The following is a 9,753-nucleotide window of genomic DNA, read 5'->3' on the forward strand; positions in this document are numbered from 1 at the left end:
TCTGTGAACACAAATTAGTTATCATAAATCAGTTAAATGACGAAAAATTAGGTGTCTACTTACTTGTGACCACTCTGTGTACATTGTAACCTGAAAATTCAATGGTGATGCCTCCCACCGATATGCTATGAAATTTCAAAAATGGAGGATGCAGTCACTTCTCCATTGATATTTGGGGCGAAAGATATGCTAAGATTTTAATGAAAAATTTAAATATAGGCAACGTATGCTCATATAACACATAAAAAATCCTCTTTTTGGGCCTTAATCGCTAGTAAGTCACTCTTAAACAACCCCGAATACATTGTATCAAATTCAGTTTTATCAAACAACATTTGTTTGGGTATATTTTTACATTATTTTAAAATAAAATCACTCTTTAACTTGGTGTATTTTTCGTGTACTTAAGGTGGAAAAGCACAGATTATATATTTGTATTTATACTTTCTAAGTTCATGGAAAGGAAGAGATCTGAAATAAAGTGTTTGTTCTTTATGTCTGGAACTTCGTAGCGATATGTCATTTTAGGGACATTCAGCAATAATGTAAATTATATGATATACTTCATTACGACAGTTCAAGAGGTAAAGCAGAACAAGACATAAACAATAACGAAGTAAAAAAAAACAATACTGTCTATGGAAGAGGTAAATTATTTGAACTGAACAAAAATGTAATTCAAGAAGGTAACTTAAAACAACGGTGATGTCATTATTCTAATGAAAGATTGAAATAGAGAAAAAGTAATCATAAGACCAATGCATGGAAATGTTTATTGGTTGATAATGGAAAAGGTCAAAGTAAGTTAGAAATTTAAAAGTATTATAATGTAAATGTCAAAGAACAGAGGCTTTTAGGAGAACATATGCCAGTGATGGATTTTAATTTTTGCGATAGACTGTTCGCATCTTATGAAAGTCCGTATGATGAGATAGAGATTACTCTTGTAGGCAGCAATGAGTAACAGTCTAAAAACTCTGTATCCTTATTGTAATGATAGTGGATAAAACCAAGGAGACAAGAATCTGTGCTGTCTGCTCTTAAGGTATCTACAGAGTAATGAGCAGCGGTCTCATAAATATTAAATCACTTTTGAAAGCAAGCTGTATTGAACTCGCCTAGTTTAAGCAAATGTGTCAAAGAAAAAATAATACATTGAACACGCAGGTAAATACTCAATATATGTTATTAGTGAAATACATTTTCATTTGTTAATAAATAGTGTTCCTTTTGCTCACCATGAAATCTCGTAACTGTCTTCGTGTAAAGGAAAGGTTTATGAGTAACTTATGAAAAAAGAGAACGTGAAGCTGAAAAACAAAACACTCTTTCAACAAAGTAGCTTTTTGTCATTGCTGACCACATTAGATTGCCTCTCTTTTGTGGCTTGATTGGATAATAACTCAGAGTCATATTTCGATTGGATAATAATTCAGGGCTATATTTTAGTTTGGATAATAACACAGACCTATATTTCGATTGGATAATAATTCATGGCTATATTTTAGTTTGGATAATAACACACAGCTACATTTTCGATCCTAATGACGATAAGAGTGTTAAATTGACGTACCTGCTACAAATGCTTCACTTAGAAAACCGACGCTTATCATAATTAATACAAAGAGGTTACAAAAATGTATCTTTCATTTTTCTAGTAAATAACTCTGGACTGACATCTCATACTATATTATGTTTGAAACATATATTTTAAAACTAAATGACACATAGAAAACAATGTGATAGGACACTAATTGACAGGGATTTCATTGAACAGTGAAAATACACGATCTGAAATAAAACAATGGATAAATCTCAATAACGGGTATAAACTATACAAACAAATTCCACAAACGTTGTCCGTAATCTCAAGCATGTATCTATCTATCTATCTATCTATTTATCTATCTATCTATATATATATATAAAGCACATAAATCGGTATGTCTGTCTGTTATTTAACTACTCCTAGGTCACTGGGCTCAATCTCAACCAAACTTTGTGGGTTGATAATTTGGAACAAGGGGCTCACAACACCCTCCATCCCTCATTATTGCTGTTATTGAGCATTTATTACCTTTGACGTAAGTTAATGTTAACTATATCCATTGATGTCGGCATGTCCTTACACCCTCCAAAAAACTATATCAAATTTTCTATAACATATACACAGTGTTGGGGAAGGGCACACAAACGTCTCTTATATCTCAGAGAGTGCGATAACACTCTCTATGAGGAAATGCAATGAAAAAATGGCTGTATAAAGCAAAAAAAAATCTCTGTCTGTCTGTTTGTATGTTCGTTATCTAACTATTCCTAGGTCGCTGGGCCAATCTCAACCAAACTTTGTGGGATGATAGTTTGGAACAAGGGGCATGTTAATGGGGGTTCAAACCTCCGCCATTCCCATTATTGCTATTATTGAGCATTTATTATCTTTGACGTAAGTTAAAATTACCTACATCCATAGATGGCGCCATGTCCTTACACCCTCCCAAAAAATTATTGAATTTTCTACAACACAACACACACAGTGTGGGGTAGGGCACACAAACGTTTTATATATCTCAGAGAGTGCACTAGCACTCTCTATGGAATAATACAATGAAAACAATGGCCTCCCATATTGAAATAATACATAAATACAGCTGAAGTTTCAACTCCCAACAGCTACCGTAAGGCTGATATGAAGAGCTTATATGACCATCGCACAGTGTATACCATGATTTAAGTATATATATACATATTAAGTTCTTAAAGCTGATACAAACCTTTTGGTGAAGTAATAATGAACACTGTAATAATATCATATGTTATAAATAAATTGTGTGAAAGGTAGGATTTTTGTGTTATTTATCATGGCATCCACCCTTACATTTTTTAAAGACAAAGAACGGGTACCTCAGCTTGTTAGACATAAATCATTATAATTACTTATGGTATATGGGAATTCTTACACTGCATGAATAAAACTGTTACATATACCCTTCACGATTACTATAGTTTGTCTACTATAAACCAATAAATTAGCCTTTTCTGGATAAAGTGATGAATCGCACTGTTGATAAAAGCATGGGTCATAAACCCCAATAATTATAGACTGATAAAAGTATGAGTTTTAATGTGAAGTTATTGCATAAAAAATTACAAGAATGAAGATTTATTTCAGTCTAGTTTTATTTCACAGCTCATCGTTCTTATCATTATGTGGATTGTTATTACTTTTGCTTGTAACAACTTACATTAGCCATTATTATCAACATATTAGTATGAAAGTAAGTTACGTGACTATAAAACCGACAAAAAGAAGAATATGTAAATAAACACTCACACGCATAATTTGCTACAAGACTGATGATACAGCGATTTAAGGTTAATGGAAATAATAAGACTGACGATACAACGATTTAAGGTTAATGAAAATGAGTGTTTGGAAATAGTTTATTATATTTTGTGCGATAAATTAATGAGTCATTGCATACCATGCTTAAGATTTAATTTAGGATTTCGTCTCAGACTCCTTTTAATTATTAAAACACAGAATGCTTGGTGTAATAGATATAGCTTTACTAATGAATTTGGCATTTCAGTTTCCGACATGGTGAACGTAAATGTGAATATAGATCATGATAAAATCCCACCACCAATTTAGTTTAAATAACTTACAACGCTAGAAACCTGGTTTCGATACCCGTGGTGGGTAGAGCACAAATTGCTCATTGTGTAGCTTTGTGCATAACTACAAACAAACAAACAATATGCGGATGCAAACAACAAGGGGTTTGATCATTCACGTTTTATTTCTAACCTAAATTTCACTTTTTATTTTAATATAAGTCGATTACAGAATGATGGATTTTATTCCTCCCACCACTGCCTGTATCCTACTTTGCGCTTATTTTCCAGATATAAGGATGGCAGTTCCAAGCTTCTACACTAGTCTTATTTACTTTTCTGAAACAAATGTGTTATGTTCTTTGCTTTAACCCAAACTGTTTTGTTGAAGTGCGTGAGTGTTCACAGAGCAAAATGTAAATTTCATCATCCAAAATGACATCATGTTCAATTGTTTACAGTTACTTCGCTCAGCTGTGGATCTTCAATTACCATCTAGCTGAGGGTTTAGGTCTCTCATAATATCTTAGAAGATTTATTTCACTTTATCACATTATCCAGTGGTTATACGATAAGCTATCGTTACGGAATGGAACTTGATAACTTTTAAATATATGCTGATAAAAAGCTACTGATATGAGGTTTCATTAGTTTTTTAGCCTCCTGCAAATTGGATAGAAAACTTTCATATACTTGTACGTGTGTATGTATGTTTGTGTAATATACATGAACTTTCAACGTGCTGTCTGACAAAGAAAAAGACTAGCTTTCACCTGGTGAAACTATATATATTAACTATTTTTGGAATCCAGTGATAACTAAGTGGTGAAACTTCAATTTTAATTTATGTTTTAAAACAACAATTGTTTTTACTATTAACAACATTACTTGGGTGGTATGGTATTAAGGATACAATTTTATATCTTGAAATATGAATATATTATTATACCATTTCGAAAATATGTATTAATATATTATTTTCCATCACTAAAACTTTTCTATATCTCGTATTTTTTAATAACACAATACTTATAACTAGTAAAAATTTTCGTTTAACTCTAAGTTAGTTAACATAATATTGTTAAACGGAAGATAAATTACTACTCTTTAGACACACAAAACATTAGATTTCAAAACTAGTTGAACAAAACAAAGCATAGACCTTTTTCTCTTGGATTACCAGTTGCTAATGGGACGTCTTCATAAGTCCTTCTAAAATTCATAAAGAATTTATTTGTTTGTTGTTAAGCATAATGTGTTTTCTGTTCTCTACCCACTGCGGTTATCGAAACCACATTTTTAGCCGCGGCATAGCGGCTCATTGAGTGGCTCTGATTTTTTTTTTCAAGTACAAACTTTTAGCTCATAGCTCCATCATCTCTTGAACGATTTGTGATATAATTACAGTTTTTGGACTCAGGAGTTCAAACCTTTTTGATTGATGTATTTGATCCCGCCCAAGGTCTCATCGATTAATTTACTCTAATCCTGCCTAAAAGAATTTCAATTTGAGGGTGGGCTGGTGAGTAATAAAATTGAATGGGGTAAACGCGTGCCCCACGTTTGGTACTGCTGGCGCACAAAAATATAGCTAATAAAAAGGGAAAAAAAGTATCATAGATTAATTTTCTAATCCTGCCTAAAAGAATTTCAAGTGCCACGGCTATTGAGAATTCCCTCTTGTTAGCATTATAAGCCGTAAGCTTTACCGTTGAGCCATCAAGGGCATTTACAACGAAAATTGTTCACTTCGTCCTACTTTTTCAGCTTATAGTGCCTAAAATAGCAAGGTAGACAAGTTTCTAGCCTGGGTTATGTAATTTCCGTACCAAAACATATAAGGATTCAACAGAATTTATTCAAAAACTTCAACATTTTGATCCAACTGCTCGTACGTTCAGTTACAACATCATTGCTTTCTTGACGCAAGTCCCTGTCTAAAGAAAATTGTAACATTGCTCTTTCCAAAACTTAAAATGGTCCTTATTCTACAACCTTTTCCCCTTATATTTTCTTCGTTGAATTATTGAAATTCGCTACGAAAAAAAAATACTATTTTTAGTTCAACAACACAAACTATGATCAGCTTGATAACATCGTCATGAGTAACCCATTTACTCCTCTGTTTTGTAGTTTATTTATGATTTACGTTGAATATTATCCTCTATTCTCCTCACTATATCCTTCTATATATTAGGTACGATACGTTTACGACGTATTTAATTTTTTTCCAGTTCTCAACAAGCCCAAACTTTTCTACAAACAGATAATAAACAACACCCTTCTGTAAAATTCATCAAAGAACAAGAAACATATAAAACTTTATCGTTTCTCAATCTCCTTAAACGACACGCTGTAGTTTTTCTTTTTATGTTTTCATCATCCTATATAACCTTTTTAAAAGTTTATTTTTCAACTTGCCATGAGATTGTTCATTTCTATACATTAAAGTAATGCTCTGTTACGAAAGAGAGTAGCGACATCTGTATGTGTTAAAAATCTAAACACCTTACAATTAAATACCATAAAGTATTGCTCTCTAATTTAGAAAATCCGAGATTTTGAAATATGTAACAAAGATAAGTAACTCAAAATCAAATTATGTGTAGCGGATACAGAAAATAATATTTAATTATTTTTATAAAATGATAAAACCCTATAACTCAAAATGATAAAAACCCTATCATTTTATATTACAACTTTTTGGTTTAGTTTGTTGTTAAGCACAAAGATACACTATGGGCTGTCTGTGTTCTGCCCACCACGAGTATCGAAACCTCGTTTCTAGTGTTGTAAGTCCGCAGACATGCCGCTGTGCCACTTGAGGGCAAGACTTTTTGAACTTATGTATTTTTCTGACATTATAATCATTTTTATATATATAAATTCATTCGGCAACGCCTATTTCTGATTTGTTTGATCTCAGAAGGTTAATTAAAAAAACATCTGTCGTATTTTCCAATCGGAGCAATCAAACTACATATTTTTAGTAATAACATAGGTTAGCAAAAGCTGAAAGTTTATTAACTACCAAACTCTTTATACAAAAATATAAAGTAGGACTTTAATTATTTAAGTAGTCACCACAGAGAACCTCGACACGAATCTTCTTAACAGTATTATGTTTGCCAAATGTAATAAAACTTGAGTAATGTGTATAAACATTATCGCAGCTACCAAGTTTTCACGAACGCAGTTTCCATGAAATTAAACAGGAATCAACAGACGCCTTTTGTCCCTAGTTTGACTAATGTATATATCTTTTCAAATTGCATTTATTGATAAGAGCATCTACAGTATCGGTGTCTATGATTTTTTACATGATTTTGTAATTGGCTCCCAATGTCGTCTTCTCTATTGTTTGCTTATGTGTATTTATATAGGTTATGTTTAATGTATTGTATTTGAATATCTTTAAAGTTCATTATTTCCACTGAAATTAATATGCAATTTCGTAGTTTCTTTATCTAATGATATTATAATTTTCATGATGATATGTGATCATTAATATAATGTTAAAGGATACCTGTTGAATCATACTGATTTACACCCAATTTTTCGGCCCGGCATGGCCAGGTGGTTAAGGCACTCGATTCGCAATCTGAGGGGCGCGGGTTCGAATCCCCGTCACACCAAGCATGCTCGCCCTTTCAGCCGTGGGGGCGTTATAATGTGACGGTCAATCCCACTATTCGTTGGTAAAAGAGTAGCCCAAGAGTTGGCGGTGGGTGGTGATGACAATCTGCCTTCCCTCTAATCTTACACTGCTAAATTAGGGACGGCTAGCGCAGAAAGCCCTCGTGTAGCTTTGTGCGAAATTCAAACCAAATCTGATTTTTCTACATCAAACATTAAAAGATATTAACATCATAATTAGAAGGAATTTTTGATTCGAACAGTAGCTATGAAGTTTATAATGAACAACTTGTAATATTTTCACGTCAGTTACTAATAGATAAAGAAACTAAATAACAGCCACTTTACAATCGATCGTTGAAAAAATTAAAAATAAAACTTAGCTCATAACATCTAAAAACACAAAGATAAAATATTTTTTTTACGCAGAAGCAACTTAATTAAAGTTGCTCAAATTGATAAAAATCGTAAAAATTCATCTATGGACAATTAAGGACGTTATGTCAAAACGATTTTTAATTTGCAATTAAGCACGTGACAGCCACGGTCGATGTGTATTCGCAGTGAAACGGTATTTATCAGAAGTACATTTTGACATTGTAAGGTAGATAATGAGATGCCACCAAAAATTAATCACTTTTGGAAAAGATATGTAATACTCCTTTCCGACGCAGCATGTTCATACACTTCACAGATCATTAATATGTGTTCAGATCGGGGACTTGGAATTTCAAAGACGCGGTACACTTTTACTAAATGGGACTGGAAAACAAAGAAATATGTATGAACTTGGAGAATCAAGACCATCCAGAAAGAGACCTGCAGCAAGTCGTACTTCAGCTGTGGTAAACAATGTGCAGCGTTTTATAATAAGAGAGAATCCACGAACACAATGGTTAGTGGCAAAAGTTGTCCACGTGCACCAGGCACCAGATACGCAATACAATCAAGAAGGATCTCCGACTGTAAAAACGACACAAATCACATGAACACAACTTGCTTCCATAACACACCATTTAAATCATCGCATACCTCATCGAGTTGGAGAATGAAATAGATATTAATACTATCTTACATGAGAACTTACTGGGCAAGTGACTGGATGCAGCGTGTTAGTAAGTTTTCGTCCTATACACTAGACGGATTTTGGAAAGCCACAGAGAAGGGTGTGCTAAGAATTTTGTTTACAGTAAGTAATAAGATCTGCTTGGCCCATCGAAAAATGGCAGGTTGGAATTTTGTAAAAAAAAACGGGGGCTCCTGCTCTTCCATCAATGAAATTTGTTCACAAAACTTGCTTCTTCTTCATAAAAGAAAAAAAATCACACATTGAGAAAATAAGAACAACTTTCAAATACACTCTAAAAAACAACAATAAGAATGGTACAACTTAAATTAAAGATGATTCATAATATCAGAGTTACACGCACACAAAATGATAACTAGCTTTTATATGTATTAGAATACCAGTTATCCGGGGTAATAAACAACCCGAGGCACTAAGGGTCCTAGGCCTTACTAACAAAATCTTATTACCTAAACCTAGACGCATAACATCCTAGCAAAAACTATTGAAGTATACCCGATTTATGTATTTCGTGAAGTTGTCTATGATATGTGGAAGCTTTCACAAAGATACAAAGCTGGTGTGACCTATGTAGTTAAGATGGATTTTGCCCCTGTAAGATTATGTGACCTATATTGTTAAAATAGTTGTCCTCCCTTTAAGATGATGCGACCTATACAGTTAAAAGAATTTTGCCCCTGTAAGTTGATACGACCTATACAGTTAAGATAGTTTTTGCCCCTGTAAGTTGATACGACCTATACAGTTAAGATAGTTTTTGCCTCTGTAAGTTGATACGACCTATACAGTTAAGATTGTTTTTGCCCCTGTAAGTTGATACGACCTATACAGTTAAGATAGTTTTTGCCTCTGTAAGTTGATACGACCTATACAGTTAAGATTGTTTTTGCCCTTGTAAGTTGAAATGACCTAAACAGCTAAGATTGTTTTTGCCCTTGTAAGTTGATATGACCTATACAGCTAAGATAATTTTTGCCCCTGTAATTTGATATGACCTATGCAGTTAAGATAATTTTTGCCCCTGTAATTTGATATGAGCTATGCAGTTAAGATAATTTTTGCTCCTGTAAGTTGTTATGACCTATACAGTTAAGATAGGTTTTCTGTGTTTTTAAGTTCGAGTCTTATATGCATATATACATACACACACACACACATATATATATATATATATATTAGCTTACAGACTATTGATTACATTAATTGTTTTTAAGCGATCAAGTTAGCACTATAAAACAATATTAAATATGGCAATACCGTTATCGGTCCTGGTTGTTAACTTATTGTCATAATGGATAATGTCTGTGGTAATAGCACCCAAATGCATTGGGGATATCTCATCTATCAGACAATATCCGAACGCCAATGTTAATCTAGTCAGCCGTCATGAAAAAAAAAAAAATCAATCAAATAAG

Source organism: Limulus polyphemus, unplaced genomic scaffold (genome assembly GCF_000517525.1).
Source record: "Limulus polyphemus unplaced genomic scaffold, Limulus_polyphemus-2.1.2 Scaffold177, whole genome shotgun sequence".
Lineage (NCBI taxonomy): Eukaryota > Metazoa > Arthropoda > Merostomata > Xiphosura > Limulidae > Limulus > Limulus polyphemus.